The 18,409-nt window shown below is 32.6% G+C and overlaps 2 long non-coding RNA genes across 2 annotated transcripts; both read right to left on the bottom strand.

Moving 5' to 3' along the window:
- Positions 1 to 893: 893 nt before the first annotated feature.
- Positions 894 to 3,204, bottom strand: LOC134715429 (uncharacterized). Its single transcript, XR_010106708.1, has 3 exons — positions 3,136 to 3,204; positions 2,174 to 2,238; positions 894 to 1,946 (listed from the first exon to the last, which is right to left on the bottom strand). It is a non-coding gene; the product is annotated as an uncharacterized LOC134715429 (long non-coding RNA).
- Positions 3,205 to 5,446: 2,242 nt separating this feature from the next.
- On the bottom strand, positions 5,447 to 17,568 carry LOC134715428 (uncharacterized). Its single transcript, XR_010106707.1, has 6 exons — positions 17,477 to 17,568; positions 12,218 to 12,293; positions 8,716 to 9,245; positions 8,542 to 8,628; positions 6,173 to 7,208; positions 5,447 to 5,694 (listed from the first exon to the last, which is right to left on the bottom strand). It is a non-coding gene; the product is annotated as an uncharacterized LOC134715428 (long non-coding RNA).
- Between the last annotated feature and the right edge of the window lie 841 nt (positions 17,569 to 18,409).

Here is an 18,409-nt window from a genome sequence, read left to right as displayed (position 1 = left end):
GGGTGGGGGGGGGGGGGGGGGGGGTGCTTATAACAAATTGTGATTTTTTTCAACAGAATACAAATTTGTGAAGCAATTTTGCTATAAATAATTCTTTCTTATATTTCAATGTGCTTTAACTGGAATGAAAAGTTAAAAATAGAACATCACACAGTAATAACATGGTCCTAGGCCATGCAAGACTAAAAATAATTTGGGGTAAATTAAGGCCGTAACACATATTTACATATAAAATTGCTTATAGAAGCTATGGGAAAGAGAAATTTCTATGCTAAATTGACATGATACAAAAAGCCTGAGCGCAACAAGACCCTTACATTGGACCTTTTTGGACAACAGTATCATCATTTTTAATTGGAAAACTTGCATGTAATATTATTCTCAACAGGCATATATTTGAACCATAAAACTATCCTACAGAAGAAGAAAAAAAGGTTTCATATGAAAGGAAACAGATACATCAATTTTTGTAAAGTGATTTTTTTTACTGACTAAGTGAACTCTTTAAAATGGAATTCAACTAATTCAACTTTTATGTACAATTAGCTCCTTATCAGGGAAATTGCAGAATCTACATTTACTGATCAGGGAATTTGCAGAATCTACATTTACTGAACTCTTAGACCCAAAAACAGTTATTTCAAAGTGCATTTCTTTTAGACAATAAACACAAATACAAAAAAAATATTCTTGTTTTGACAGTTTTTTAAGGTGTAGTGCACTACTTATGGGACAAATTATATCAAAATTATAGAAAAGTCTATCGACTGTAACTCAAAATATGGACAATTATAAGTTAAGGTGGTCTATAATTCAATAATTATTATACAACATTTAACATTACATTAAGTACACATATATATATATATATAAATATATATATAAGACACAAATTATTGTTTTACAGAAACTATATTATTTTACATTCCCTGAAAGTAAGGACATTGTTTCATCAATATTCTCCTATTTTTTGGACTTTTCAAAAATTCAGCCAAAGATGCTTAGCATAACTCAATGCATGAAAAGTTTAATGGATGCTTTGTTCAACAGTTCCAATATTCTAGTACGGTTCAAATTACAGAAGAGAATGTCTAAGTTATATTGGTAAACTGAGCACTTAAGAAACTTCTAGTATGAGGCATTAAACAGGTGCATTACCTCCCCTTGACCCTGTCAGACTTATGATCCATTACAACTGAGTCAAGTATACCTGTAGCAATAGGTTTGATATTTAGTCAAGAAATGGCTGTGACTGGTAGTAAATAAGGATTACTTAAATATTGCTACCTGTAATCTCTTGAATGTATCATTATACCAATTTTGACAATAATATTTTTGATTTCCAAATAAAACCATTGCAATACTAAAAATATTTACAATATTTTTGTTATTTTTAGATTCTCCATTCTTAACAAATGTTAATGTTAACTTAATAAGAACCATTTTATCTGTTGAGCCACAAGTTAAAAAAAAAAAATCCATAGCATTTAATGGTAGAGAAGAAAAGAAAGTTAAGTGAAAATTCAAAACACATTATACACTAACCTTAATTAAAACTTCCACTTTTGTTGAAAATGGAGAATCTTTACATTTATTATTTTTGAATTTATCAACTACATTCTTTCTCTTGTTTATGCAAGATTTGTATGAACCGTTCAAATTGGAAACTGTTCCATAGAGTTAGAAAGACCCCAAAGGGAAATATGGTCACTCCTGGTCTTCTACAGACTGGCAGTAAAACCCTTGCAAATGTACAAGGCCTCTGTTTGGTAGTGCAGGATGTACAAATTGGCAGCCATGTCCAGTGTCAGAATGAGGATGTTAAATCTGATGTCTTGTGAAGAGAGAGTCCCCATCTGTCAACATGTTAAGAACATTCACAACATCTCTAAGGAGTATGGAGAATTAATCACATAATTATATCCTTCAGCCACAGTAATTGTTATCTGAAAAAGAAATACACTTTTCAATTTTCTGTCATATTTGAAGAAACTGAAATAGGTAAAAAAATCAAACTGTGAATAACAATTAAAGCAGAGAAACTTTTGAAAACAGTATTTTTTCCCTTGACAGGCCAATCCAGAAAATATTAAATTGTAAAAAGATTATTATAAAAATCACATGAATTGAAAAAATGAAAATTTTATAACTCTATAAAACAGTTCTTTTTTACCTTTAAAAGTCAACTCTAATAGCCATTTCCAACATCAATCTGTAAGGACAAGCTGTAATGCTAACCTGAAAAATAAAATGCTGTGTCATTCAAAATAGTAAAAAAGAAAACACTGATGGTATACATTTGTACATAATATATAGAAATGGATATAAACATTTTAAGGTAAAAGAAGATGCAGAGAAAACATCAGTGTGACAACATCCCAACAACACTAAAAAATACAACATACTTTCCAACATCATAAACCCCCAAAGAGTGAGAATCCCTCTTAGCCTTGACAGCTTAGGGGGAGATTTTGCGTTAATTCTCGACTCCAAGGAGTCGAGATTAAGAATTGAACGATGGACAGTTAGTGCAAGAATTTTTCTTGCTACCTGATTGGAAGATATTACGAGACCTGAATATTCAAAGTTTATTGATTGGTTAGGACAATCCAAACCTAGTAAATGTCCTTCAATCCCATAGAGTATCGGATTTGTCCTCTCTATTTTAGCAATTAGATTTTACACAGGTAACCTTTATCTATAAATAGTTGAATCTTCTAGAGTAAACAACAACATTAAACGATACTACTTCATAACGTGTGACCTCATGTGTGTGGTAAAATTTGTTGATTGATGCATGTGGCTATTCTAGTAAATGAATTAATCTACAAAGCGAGAGCACTTTCTATTTTCATCAGCTAAGAGTCAAATAGCCCTTTTAGAAAGGCTAACACTTGTGACATTTTGAAGCTAAATATATGACCTGTACACTAACTTATCTACAAAACACCAATAAAACCAGACAAAGATCTCTATCTAGTTGGAGTTGACATTTTCAATTACCAGTACTAATAAATTAAACATTAAAACAACTGACCAAAAGTTTTCAAGCCCAGTGATAGCTGATTGTTTGTTTCTTTTTATTGACAGTTATATATGATAAAATTTGTTTAAATAAAGGAATTGTATACATACTTGTATTTAAGATATCTTATACCACAAGTCTTACTCCCTTTCATGAAAACATTGGCACTGTTTTATAACCTAAAAAGAAATTAAAATTGACACAAATTATATATTTTACAGATTTGTTAAATTGCAAGCCTAAATTTTTATTAATCTATTCTGTATTCTGATAGTGTAATAGTGAGTTATCTCCCACTGAAAGAAACATTCTTGCTGTTTATTGTACTAGTCTCCCTTGAGTAAAAATTCTATCAGGGTTTACTTTTCATGGCATTAAATTTTATTCGTGTACCAGAAAAACATTGATCAAACGGATAAATATTTTTTTTTTGTGTGTTGTAAATGTGAAAGAAAAAAAATATGTGTGTTGCCTTATAGATAATTCCTATAGACTTTATCACATTTTCCCTGATAATGTACAGAATTAATTAGCTTGAATATACTTGCATTAATTCTTTCATGACAAAGCCTCAGACTTGGTTGAAGATCAAGGTAATAATTAATCTTCATTCCAGCTGCTATCCTTGTTGCTTGCTGCTTACATGGCAAAGCCTTGGACTTGGTTGAAGATCTAAGTAAACTTGCTACTCATCTGCCATCTGGACTGAAACTTGGTACTGGCAGGCTACTGGAACAAAAACTTAAATTATAAATTGGATTAAATTTATAAGACTGCTGTTAGTCAATATGGATGAATTAGACATTCCTTCAAGTTTCATATCCTGACCTGCATCAATGGAGTCATTTTCAGCATCTTATTGGTGAACAATTGTAATTTTGTTGTTACTTCATTTCGTGGTTTAGCCAAAGCCTGCATAAATGTCTTAACAATGACATCAGTGTGATCAATTTAAAATTTTAGAACTTTAAGTCAAGTGCACATTTTTTCCCTGTAAACTTATTTTATGATGATAAAATTTGTTTAAATAGAAAAATTATATACATACTTGTATTTAAGATATCTTATACCACAAGTCTTACTCCCCTTCATGAAAACATCGGCACTGTTTTATAACCTAAAAAGGAATTAAAATTGGCACAAATTATGTATTTTACAGATTTGTTAAATTGCAAACCTAAATTATTATTAATCTATTCTGTATTCTGATAGTGAAATAGTGAGTTATCTCCCACTGAAAGAAACATTCTTGCTGTTTATTGTACTAGTCTCCCTTGAGTAAAAATTCTATCAGGGTTTACTTTTCATGGCATTAAATTTTATTCGTGTACCGGAAAAACATTGATCAAACGGATAAATATTTTTTTTTTGTGTGTTGTAAATGTGAAAGAAAAAAAATATGTGTGTTGCCTTATAGATAATTCCTATAGACTTTATCACATTTTCCCTGATAATGTACAGAATTAATTAGCTTGAATATACTTGCATTAATTCTTTCATGACAAAGCCTCAGACTTGGTTGAAGATCAACGTAATAATTAATCTTCATTCCAGCTGCTATCCTTGTTGCTTGCTGCTTACATGGCAAAGCCTTGGACTTGGTTGAAGATCTAGGTAAACTTGCTACTCATCTGCCATCTGGACTGAAACTTGGTACTGGCAGGCTACTGGAACAAAAACTTAAATTATAAATTGGATTAAATTTATAAGACTGCTGTTAGTCAATATGGATGAATTAGACATTCCTTCAAGTTTCCTATCCTGACCTGCATCAAGGAGTCATTTTCAGCATCTTATTGGTGAACAATTGTAATTTTGTTGGTACTTCATTTCGTGGTTTAGCCAAAGCCTGCATACATGTCTTAACAATGACATCAGTGTGATCAATTTAAAATTTTAGAACTTTAAGTCAAGTGCACATTTTTTCCCTGTAAACTTATTTTATGATGATAAAATTTGTTTAAATAGAAAAATTATATATGTACTTGTATTTAAGATATCTTATACCACAAGTCTTACTCCCCTTCATGAAAACATCGGCACTGTTTTATTAAAGGAATTAAAATTGGCACAAATTATGTATTTTACAGATTTGTTAAATTGCAAGCCTATTTTATTATTAATCTATTCTGTATTCTGATAGTGAAATAGTGAGTTATCTCCCACTGAAAGAAACATTCTTGCTGTTTATTGTACTAGTCTCCCTTGAGTAAAAATTCTATCAGGGTTTACTTTTCATGGCATTAAATTTTATTCATGTAACGGAAAAACATTGATCAAACTGATAAATATCTTTTTTTGTGTATTGTAAATGTGAAAAATAACAAAAATGTGTGTTGCCTTATAGATAATCCTTATAGACTTTATCATATTTTTCCTGATAATGTACAGAATTAATTGGCTTTAATATACTTGCATTATTTCTTTCTTGACAAAGCCTCAGACTTGGTTGAAGATCAATGTAATAATTAATCTTCATTCCAGCTGCTATCCTTGCTGCTTGATTGCTTAATATATGGCAAAGCCTTGGACTTGGTTGAAGATCTAAGTAAACATCTTCCATCGAGTTGCTACTCATCTGCCATCTTGACTGACACTTGGTCCTTCCTTTAAGCTTCTTTCCAGATCTTTGTCAATGGCACAATTTTCTGTGTCTTTGCTCTTTTTGCCTATAATTCATTAACCATTTTCATTTTAACTTTAAATCAGTATTATGAAGACTCATTATATAAGTCTGAAATTAATGTATGTAGATAATCATCAGAATGCGGTGGCTAACCAAAACAATCTGATGTATACATTTTGAACAAACAATCTAAACAAAGTCATATTTTCCCAATTCAAATGTAAATAATTATGTAAATATCTAAATTGTCAATATTAAGAGTATATTTGTTGTGATAATTAACTCAGAAATAAATGTGATGCATGTTTTATTTCAAATCCTAAATTGGGGGATCAGTCTATTTACACTTACAATGATTCTTTTAAAATTATATTTCATTAGAAAATAAATTTGAACAAGAAATTATGGACAATTTTGTAATAAAATTTTAAGTCACAGGTCTTTCAAAGGAAATAGTGATTTTTATTACCTATTTTTTTTTTAAATAGTTTAAAACACAATGGTAATGACCAAATACTTACATCATCATTATCTGGCAACTAAAATGAAACAATTTTCCTTCAGGTCTAGTACTGAACTTTCATCTGGGCTCCTCCATCTGTAATACAAACTTAAATCATCTTGATATAAGACAAACATGCACACAATCTTATCTTAACATACCTTCTCTTGCGATCCATTGGACGCCACCTAGAGGAAAATTGGACAAAAAGGCATTAAAACATATACACAATCTTATCTTAACATACCTTCTCTTGCGATCCTTTGGACACCACCTAGAGGAAAATTGGACAAAAAGGCATTAAAACATATACACAATCTTATCTTAACATACCTTCTCTTGCGATCCTTTGGACGCCACCTAGAGGAAAATTGGACAAAAAGGCATTAAAACATATACACAATTAATCTTATCTTAACATACCTTTCCTTCTTGATCCTTGGGACACCACCTAGAGGAAACTTGGACAAAAAGGCATACAAACATATACACAATCTTATCTTAACATACCTTTCCTTCTTGATCCTTGGGACGCCACCTAGAGGAAACTTGGACAAAAAGGCGTACAAATAATACACAATCTTATCTTAACATACCTGTCTTTGCGATCCTTTGGACGCCACCTAGAGGAAAATTGGACAAAAAGGCATTAAAACATATGCACAATCTTATCTTAACATACCTTCTCTTGCGATCCTTTGGACGTCACCTAGAGGAAAATTGGACAAAAAGGCATTAAAACATATACACAATCTTATCTTAACATACCTTCTCTTGCGATCCTTTGGACGCCACCTAGAGGAAAATTGGACAAAAAGGCATTAAAACATATACACAATCTTATCTTAACATACCTTCTCTTGCAATCCTTTGGACACCACCTAGAGGAAAATTGGACAAAAAGGCATTAAAACATATACACAATCTTATCTTAACATACCTTTCCTTCTTGATCCTTGGGACGCCACCTAGAGGAAACTTGGACAAAAAGGCATACAAACATATACACAAACTTATCTTAACATACCTTTCCTTCTTGATCCTTGGGACGCCACCTAGAGGAAACTTGGACAAAAAGGCGTACAAATAATACACAATCTTATCTTAACATACCTGTCTTTGCGATCCTTTGGACGCCACCTAGAGGAAAATTGGACAAAAAGGCATTAAAACATATACACAATCTTATCTTAACATACCTTCTCTTGCGATCCTTTGGACACCACCTAGAGGAAAATTGAACAAAAAGGCATTAAAACATATACACAATCTAATCTTAACATACCTTTCCTTCTTGATCCTTGGGACGCCACCTAGAGGAAACTTGGACAAAAAGGCATACAAATAATACACAATCTTATCTTAACATACCTGTCTTTGCGATCCTTTGGACGCCACCTAGAGGAAAATTGGACAAAAAGGCATTAAAACATATACACAATCTTATCTTAACATACCTTCTCTTGCGATCCTTTGGACACCACCTAGAGGAAAATTGGACAAAAAGGCATTAAAACATATACACAATCTTATCTTAACATACCTGTCCTTGCGATCCTTTGGACACCACCTAGAGGAAATTTGGACAAAAAAGCATACAAACATATACACAATCTTTATACACAATCTTATCTTAACATACCTGTCCTTGTGATCCTTTGGTCGCCACCTAGAGGAAATTTGGACAAAAAAGGCATACAAATATATACACAATCTTATCTTAACATACCTGTCTTTGCAATCCTTTGGACGCCACCTAGAGGAAATTTGGACAAAAAGGCATACAAACATATACACAATCTTTATACACAATCTTATCTTAACATACCTGCCCTTGCAATCCTTTGGACGCCACCTAGAGGAAATTTGGACAAAAAGGCATACAAACATATACACAATCTTATCTTAACATACCTGTCTTTGCGATCCTTTGGACGCCACCTACAGGAAATTTGGACAAAAAGGCATACAAACATTATACACAATCTTATCTTAACATACCTGTCCTTGTGATCCTTTGGACCCCACCTAGAGGAAATTTGGACAAAAAGGCATGCAAACATTATACACAATCTTATCTTAACATACCTGTCCTTGTGATCCTTTGGACACCACCTAGAGGAAAATTGGACAAAAAGGCATAAAAACATATACACAATCTTATCTTAACATACCTTCTCTTGCGATCCTTTGGACACCACCTAGAGGAAAATTGGACAAAAAGGCATACAAACATTATACACAATCTTAATACACAATCTTAACTTAACATACCTGTCCTTGCGATCCTTTGGACGCCACCTAGAGAAAATTTGGACAAAAAAGGCATACAAATATATACACAATCTTATCTTAACATACCTGTCTTTGCGATCCTTTGGACCCCACCTAGAGGAAACTTGGACAAAAAGGCATACAAACATATACACAATCTTATCTTAACATACCTTTCCTTCTTGATCCTTGGGACGCCACCTAGAGGAAATTTGGACAAAAAAGGCATACAAGTATATACACAATCTTATCTTAACATACCTGTCTTTGCGATCCTTTGGTCGCCACCTAGAGGAAATTTGGACAAAAAGGCATACAAACATATACACAATCTTATCTTAACATACCTTTCTTTGCGATCCTTTGGACGCCACCTAGAGGAAATTTGGACAAAAAGGCATACAAACATTATACACAATCTTATCTTAACATACCTGTCCTTGTGATCCTTTGGACACCACCTAGAGGAAAATTGGACAAAAAGGCATTAAAACATATACACAATCTTATCTTAACATACCTTCTCTTGCGATCCTTTGGACACCACCTAGAGGAAAATTGGACAAAAAGGCATACAAACATTATACACAATCTTTATACACAATCTTAACTTAACATACCTGTCCTTGCGATCCTTTGGTCGCCACCTAGAGAAAATTTGGACAAAAAAGGCATACAAATATATACACAATCTTATCTTAACATACCTGTCTTTGTGATCCTTTGGACCCCACCTAGAGGAAATTTGGACAAAAAGGCATACAAACATATACACAATCTTATCTTAACATACCTCACTGTCCGATCCTGGGCGTAACCTAAAACATAAAATGAAATAGATAACCATACTTCACTATCAATTCTTTTAAGTAACCTAAAACATAAAATGAAATAAAGTAGTAGGGATAAGGCCTTTATTTGGCCCAAAAATTATACTGCATGATACATGGTATTTAATAACTGAAAACTCAACTATTCTTAGGTATAAGGTTCTACTAAAAACAAAACAAATTTGATATTAACAAGTTACCATGGCAACAAATCATGACTTAACTTGCATATTATGTTTAATTATATGATTTTCCTTGTTTTTTCATCAAATTTCAAGTATATTTTAGATTGAAAAAGTATGTGCGCATCCAAGAAACATAAAAAAAAAGATTTTTTTTACTTTGAAAAATGTCACTTCCAGTATTGTTTGATAGTTTACTTGACACTGATTTCAAAAATATATGGTTCTATAAACTTTTACATTAACTTAGTGAAAAAACAATTGAAACTGCGAGCTACTGCTCACTGATAATACCCCCGCCGCAAGTGGATAATATTAATAATGTAAAAATATGCAAGTATTCGGTAAACAGGAAGTTGTCGAGTGATGAATCTGAAAAGCCATCACACGGTATAGCTGACTTATATTAATCCTTAAACCAAATTTCAGAAATCCTTGTATTGTAGTTCCTGAGAAAAATGTGACGAAAATTTTCAACTTGGCTATCATGTGTAAAATCATACAAGTGTTCGGTAAATACAAAGTTGTCGAGTGATGAATCTGAAACCCCATCACACGGTATAGCTGACTTATATAAATCCTAAAACCAAATTTCAGAAATTCTTGTATTGTAGTTCCTGAGAAAAATGTGACAAAAATTTTCAACTTGGCTATCATGTGTAAAATCAGACAAGTGTTCAGTAAACAGGAAGTTGTCGAGTGATGAATCTGAAAACCCATCATACGGTATAGCTGACTTATATAAATCGTGAAATCAAATTTCAGAAATCCTCGTATTGTAGTTCCTGAGAAAAATGTGATGAAAATTTTCAACTTGGCTATCATGTGTAAAATCATACAAGTGTTCGGTAAACAGGAAGTTGTCAAGTGATGAATCTGAAAACGCATCACACAGTAAAGCTGACATATATAAATGTTGATACCAAATTACAGAAAAGGTGGATGTGTAGTTCCTGAGAAAAATGTGACGAAAATTTCATGGGACGGACTGACTGACGGACTGACAGACTGACGGACTGACGGAAGGACGGATGGACTGACAAACTGACGGACTGACAGAAGGACGGACAGAAGGACGGACGGACTGACGGACAGACATTTCACTTATATCAAATACAAAAGGGGAAATAACTCTCATATAGAATATCTATATGGCTTCGGTAAAATTAAACAAACAATATTCTGAGGGTATAAAGAGCAAATTGGAAAATAAGTTTGTTAGTTTCTTATACAGTTGCAAATGTTTCCGAAATAACAATAGAAACAGTGTTTGGGGAGATATCTCTTACATGGAAAAGTATTTGGTTAGGCAGTAGTAGTTACAAAAGTGTACAAATTTAACTGTATATCATATTCCAAATAACTAAGTGACATCTTGCAAAATAACACAACAGCTAAGGAAAAAATTTGGCAGAAGAAAAAAAAAGAAAAAATAATCAGAAGATAACCTATAGGTCTTTCCACACAACCATATATACACTTGAAAACATATAAAACGAAATAGAAAAACCAACCTCCATATCAATTATTTTGAAATTACCTATAGAATAGAAAGGGAAAAAAAACACACATGAAAAACATATTAAAGGAAATAGATAAACATTAAAATAAATAACAATGACAGGCAGGCAATGTACTGCTAACAATTCTCACATACAAAAAATAGTGGTAGACCTATTGCAAACAGAATAAGAAATTGAACCATGAAAATGAGGTCAAGGTCAGATGTTACCTGCCAGTTGGACATTTACACTTTACAGTCCTTTCATAGATTGAATATGCAACACCCATTGCTTATAGTATCTGAGATGTGGACTAGACCTTCAAAACTAGACCAAAACTCAAAAATTTGACCACTGAATCATGAAAATGAGGTCAAGGTCATATGACACCTGCCAGCTAGACATGTACACCTTACAATATTTCATACACCAAATATAGCAGACCTATTGCACACAGTATAAGAAAAACAGACTAAAACACAAAAACTTATCTATAACCACTGAACAATGAAAATGAGGTCAAGGTCAGATGACACCTGCCAGTTGGACATGTACACCTTACAGTCCTTCCAATCACTGAATATACTAGACCTATAATTGCTTATAGTATTAGAAATATGGACTTGACCGGCAAAACTTAACCTTGTTCACTGTTCCATGTCTGACCAGCATCAGGACCTTGCAAGGTATCAACATACCAAATATAGTTACCGGTATCTCATTATTTATAAGGGAGAATTTACAAAAAGTAGTCACTGAACCATGAAAATGAGGTCAAGGACAGTGGAAATGTGACTGACGGAAACTTCATAACATGAGGCATCCATATACAAAGTATGAAACATCCAGGTCTTTCCCCTTCTAAAATATAAAGCTTTTAAGAAGTTAGCTACGCCACTGCCACCAGATCACTATCCCTATGTCGCATGCTCAACAAAAACTTTAACCACAGAGTGAATGTTAATGGATGATGACATCAACGACGGAAAATTATATTAATATTTATTGAATTCTAAGATTTCAAGTTATTAGAACATATCTTATAGACCTTAAGTAATTATAAAGAATTGTATTACTGTATATATTTTATATAAATTATAAAATATATTTCATTCAAGTATAAATTTGAAAAAGAAATTTTTGATTTTTCAAGCTGTTTCTCGAACTAATTTGAAAACTAATTTTCAAGCTGTTTCTCCAACCAATTTGAAAACTTTTTTTTTTTTTATCTAACAAATTTTAACATAGTTTCAAATACAATTGTAATGATACTTACATCATTATCTGGCAACTATAATAAAACCGTCTTCCTTCAGGTGTAGGACTGAACTTTCATCTCGGGGCTCATCTATCTGTAATACAAAATAAAATTATTCTTTTATTTATGAGACAACAGTTAGTAAATTGGAATAAAAATTTACTTATATCAAAGTAATATGAAGATATCCAAATTGACAATCAGAATCTTTTCTTTTGTTCAGTAAGACTACATTAGAGAAAAGGTTTCCAAATTGTCAATGGTTAGATAATTAAGAGCTGACTGCCAATAGCGCATGATACGCTGGACGCTTTATAAAGAATAAAGTTCCATAAGTCCTCAATGTTTTAATTTTATAAATAAACAAGAATTAAATTTCTTTTCGTTGAGACTTGGGGTTTTTCCCCTGTGATACTATTTATAAGTTCAAGGTTGGTTAGTGAGAGTAGTTGTATAACAAGTTCTTGTTTTGATTATAAATATAGATGGGTAAAATATGCTCGTGAAATACTTTGGCGGTTTAAAAGGTGGGATCCCGTTATATTATATAAAGAAAATTTGCGGGTGTCATTTATCGAAAGTGCTCGCTCACAGTAACTACAACAGTTTTTGCAGTTTATCGAAGTTACTGCGAGCAACTAAACCTAAATCTAGAGTTTTGTTTTATTTATTATACCAAGGATTTAGTAAAGAAATGTTTTAAATTCGGATGAGCATGGCGAGGGAGAATTTAATGTGTCCCCAGTACACTGATGCCCAACTCCCACTATCATTTTCTATCTTCAGTGGACCATGAAATTGGTGTCAGAATTCTAATTTGGCATTAAAATTAGAAAGATCATATCATAAGGAACATATATATTAAGTTTCAGGTTGATTGGACTTCAACTTCATCAAAATTAAACTACCTCGACCAAAAACTTTAATCTGAAGTTGGACAGACGAACGGACTGATGAACGGACGCACAGACCAGAAAACATAATGCCCCTCTACTATGGTAGGTGGGGCATAAAAAGAATTTAGGAGGTTTAATTTAATAGATAGACACCAGTCACCAAAGTTTCATGAAAAACGGGAAATTCCCCAATTTTTTATGAATAAAATCTCATGACTTATAAAACACAAATTAAAAACTTATACAAATTGAAAGGGAGCTTTAATAATTATGTCAAAAGATTTTAAAAATACTTCATCAAAGATTTAATGGAAATTGGTTAAAGCATTTTGGAGTTATTGTTGGACAAGGTATACCATAATATGTCCCTTAGACAGGTGTATAAAAATAAAAAAGATGGGGTATGATGAGACAACTCTCCACAAGAGACCAAATGACACAGGAATTAACAACTATAAGACAGCCTACATAATGACAATATGTCTGGAGGATGTGGTATTTCAATTAACCTTCTGTATACCTGCCAACTTTTCAAAATGCCCATGGGGGTTTTGCACACAAGATTGCTGTTATAGTTCTAAAAAACCTTCAAGGGGGCCTGCAAATACATTTAAATGTTGTATTTTGGCTTCTTCATACTTTTTTAAGCATTAAGTCATTGTAAAATTAACTGTTTTGTTTAAATTGTGATCAAAATTGCTCTTTCAAAATTTCAATTTGGAAGCCTCCATGGGGAAATCCCCCTCAAATAGTGACAGTTGGCAGGTATGCAAGTTCTAGTCATCACAAGCCAATTAAAAGTGTTCAGACCCTGCATGCAGCTAAAAGACATTTATAAATATGAGTAAACAGTCCAACGAGAATTCAAATGATCTAAAATAAAAGTTGATATATTCATGCATGGCCCATAATTTACAATTTTCGGGAAACATTATAAGCTTAAGGCCACAACAAATTTATTTATAGTTCTTCTGACACTTCTAAAAAAAAAGGGTAGCAAGAAAGGAGAAAGTATTTTTTTAAATAGTGACCAATATTTATTTTTGAAATGTTCAAAAAATAAAATTAATGAAAAACATTTTATGCCAACTCCTAATCACGCAAAGAGTTAATGTTCAAGCAACAGTTTTTAATCCACAGAGTTCTGAACTATTTAGGCAGCAATCATTTGATTTTCTGGGGGGGGGGGCTATGGATTTTTTTTTCTGGAGACACTTTTTGTTTGCCTGGAGCAGAAAACTATCTATTTTTTTCGCTTCAAGTCTAACACAATTTTTTTCTTTCAATTTTAGCATTGCAGCTGAGGGTGAAACAACTTTTTTTTTCTCAAAATCAAAAACAAATTATTTTTTTCTCCAAAAACTGGAAACAAACTTTTTTTCCAGAAAAAAACCCATAGCCCCCAAACCCCCCCTGATATTTCTAGTCCTTAGTCACCCAAGGAAGGGGGAATAGCAATCAGATCTTTATGTATATGGGATATATTGCTCTGTGTTGAAGGCCACAGTGTGTGAACTGTATTGGTTACAAACCTCAACAAATTTGGTCTCTGGTTTGTCTCATTGACAATCATACAAATTATTCTAAAAAGAATAAGTACATTGTTCAGTTGGATTGAAGTGCTTTTTCAATTACCATGCAAACACTTTCTTATCAAATTCCATGCTTTATAACTTTGTAATGATACTAGAATATATAAATTAAAGTTTGGAGGGAAAAAAACTTTTAAAAGATTAACAAGAGTACACATGCTGAAATGTCTGGCTTTCTTTACTAATCATTGATATTATGTTGAAAGTCCTAAATATAAAGCTTTATTACAACTGTAACATAAACTTAAAACATTAACCAAGAATTCTGAACATTGACCAATGAATCATGACAATGAGGTCAAGGTCAGATGAACCATACCAGACAGGCATGTACATCTAAAAATTCTTCTGTACAACAAATATAGTTGACCTATTGCTCATAGTTTAAGGGCATACGATACAGTTACAGGGAAGGTAATGACGTTGCTAACGTAATTTGTTATATTCGCTACGTCAAACTGTGACATATCGGGAAAAGATGCATTTTTCGACTAATTTTTATCATTCAAACTGATTTAATTTGAAAACGAGTTCATGGACCCCTATTTTTCAAAACGGCATTTGGTCTCATTTTGCAGGGAGATTACGTGACCTAAATTTTATAAAACTATAAATAGAGGATTTTTTTTAATTGTGATAAACATGCAGTAAAAAATTACGTTTTTTCCTCAATTCATGAACATTTGATAAATATGAGTTATTTCTGAATAAAAAATTGCATATTTTTAAAAAATATTTATAAAAAACAGAAATTACCGATTATTTAACAAAAAACAATTTGTTTTTATCTTTTGAAACAAAAAAGTTATGTCTTTCTTTCGAAAAAGAAATTATGGCCACAAATCTGAATTTCTGAAAATATACAAATTTTCAACCTCATTTTACTCAAAAAGTAGCACATGAAGGTATATTTTTTATTACATATTTGATTTAATCAGGTAAAAAATAGCCTATATGCAAATTTTCATGAACTTGTAAATACAGGATCACAACTGTATCGTATGCCCTTAAGAAAAACAGACCAAAACACAAAACTTAACAATGAGCAATGAACTGTGAACATGAGGTCAAGGTCAAATAAAACCTGCACGACTGACATATAGATCATGAATAAAATATTTCCATGCACCAAATATAGTTGACCAACTGCATAAGAAAAAAGACCAAAACTCAAAATCTTAACTTTGACTTGGCACTGAACCACGAAACTGAGGTCAAGGTCATAGGACACCTGCCAGCTAGACATGAACACCTTACAATTATTCCATACACCAAATGTACTAAGTAGACCTATTGCAAACAGTATAAGAAATTGAACCATGAAAATAAGGTCAAGGTTAGATGTTACCTGCCAGTTGGACATGTACACTTTACAGTCCTTTCATGAATTGAATATGCAACACCCATTGATTATAGTATCTGAGATGTGGACTTGACCATCAAAACTTCACCTTGTACACTGATCCATGAAATGAGGTCAAGGTCAAGTGAAAACAGTCTGATGCGCATGAAACGTTGCAAGGTACTCACATATCAAATATAGTTATCCTATTACTTATAATAAGAGAGAATTTAACAAAGTTACAAAAATCTAAACTTTTTATTCCAGGAGTCACTGAACCATAAACATTAGGTCAAGGACATTGGATATGTAACTGACAGAAACTTCGTAAACTGAGGAATCCAAGTCTTCCACCTTCTAAAATATAAAGATTTTAAGAAGTTAGCTAACGATGCTGCCAGATTGCTAACTATCCCTATGTCACAGGTTAAAGATGAAATACACTTGTTTTTACAAATTAAACAAGGAAAATGTTTAAAACTTTCTCTCATGATGATGAAGTCATGTAAAATAAACTTATCTAGTTCTCCTGAAAAGTTATTTTTGTTGATGACCAGTGTGCCTTGACATTTTAGTAATTTGTTCCTTTTTTATTAGGTTAAATTTATAATTTCATAACTATAGCGTGCTTGACATTTAAGACAGAGAGTGCATATGGGAAAAAAACCATGCCAAATTAATTCAAAATAATTAATAGTTTACCTCACATATTGTGCAAGTAGCACATTTCCATAGTGACCATAAAATATGATTTTGTTGTATAATTCATGTTTTTGGCAGGACCTACACAAATGTAAATACAGGTTGCCACCTCAGGTGGAGATATCCCTTAAATGAGGGACTGTCCATCAGTCAAAGGGATGGCATTTTACTGTTGTAGACAAAAATTTAGATTTTTTAACTAAAAGGGGAAAAATTCTTGGACAAATTTTGACCATATAATACCAGATAGTTGTAGAGTTCTCAATGATGGATCCGGAACTTTTAATAAGGGGAGGCCCACTGACTTTCCTAAGGGGGCCCTGTCCCAGTCTTGCTTCAGTGATTCCCTTTATAATCAACCAATATTTCCAAAGAAAGGGAGGGCTCGAGTCCCCCCTTGGATCAGCTTATGGTTCTTTGGGTAAAGTTTCTTCAAATAATATAAATATGTGCTCATTTGTACTAAGTGGTTTTTACCAACAAAAATAAAGATTATGTTATTTTAACCAAAAAAACTGAAATGCATGCCGTGCGGGTCGAGTAGACCCGCCAGGGAAAATATAATAGTGTTTACAACAAATTCAAAGCAGATTACTGAATTTTAAATCTGAATGTTAAATCTTCTTTCTGGATTGTTTTTTTATAAACTCGTTTTCGACAGCCACCAAATGTGCAACACTGGTCTTCTATTACTTTTACTTTAATTTGTTAACATGGTATCATTAAAGAAAAGAATAAAACCTACCTAATGCAATAGACTTTCCAACCAAAGTGATATCCTAAGTGAACAGCCTGATTAGTGTAACTAGTAATTCGAAATGAATTCCCTCTCTTTTCAGTGATAAAGTGTTCACAAATTAGAACAAAAGAACTACTCCGCTAAATCATAGTGCCCAATAAACAGCCGTGAGGTATTTTGTCTAATGAACCATGAAGCCTAAATACAGTATTGTAAAATCTGTTCAAGTTCAAAACACAAGTTTAACCTTTCTTAAGCCGTATGAAAAAGATACGCCAACTTCTGTTAGGTTTTATTGTTGATTTTTAGGTGCAAAAACAATTAGTTTTCTAGTTTGCAGAACAACAGCATTTTGAACCAAACCAAGACTGTATAAGAGGATCTGAATGGGGGGGGGGGGGGTCTGTTATTCTGTAAACATTTAATTTTCACCCCTTTTTTCTCTAATCTTCAAAAAATAAGTCTATTCTTTAAAAGTGATTTTTTACGCATTATTCTCTAATTTTTACCCCAGTTTTCTTTAATCTTAAAAAAAAAGAGTAAAAAACATTCTTTTAAATGAACGAGAAAGGTGATTTCCAAACAACAGCAAGGCTTTCATTTGTTTCTCAACAATGACGTGCTGATGTGTATTGTTCTGCATAATTTAAGTGCTAGTTCCTTGAAGTAACAAGTCCAAGTTCTCATCAGTTCTTTCCAGTGATTTTGACCACATATGAGAAGATGTGGTGTAATTTCCAAAGAGACTAAATGACACAGAAATTAACAACTATAGGTCACTGTACAGCATTCAACAATGAGCAAAGGCCAACCGCATAGTCAGCTATAAACAGGGGTGGATTCAGGTTTTTTTTAAAGAGGGGTCGTAGTTTGTAAAAATAGCCAAGCGGAGCGAAGTTAAAATAATTTGGTTGCCCCTTTTTAGGACTAAAAACATAA

The sequence above is a fragment of the Mytilus trossulus genome, chromosome 4, assembly GCF_036588685.1.
Source record: "Mytilus trossulus isolate FHL-02 chromosome 4, PNRI_Mtr1.1.1.hap1, whole genome shotgun sequence".
In the NCBI taxonomy this organism is placed as follows: domain Eukaryota; kingdom Metazoa; phylum Mollusca; class Bivalvia; order Mytilida; family Mytilidae; genus Mytilus; species Mytilus trossulus.
Note: the sequence above shows the minus strand (reverse complement) of the source record. Positions and strands in the feature narration are given on the sequence as shown.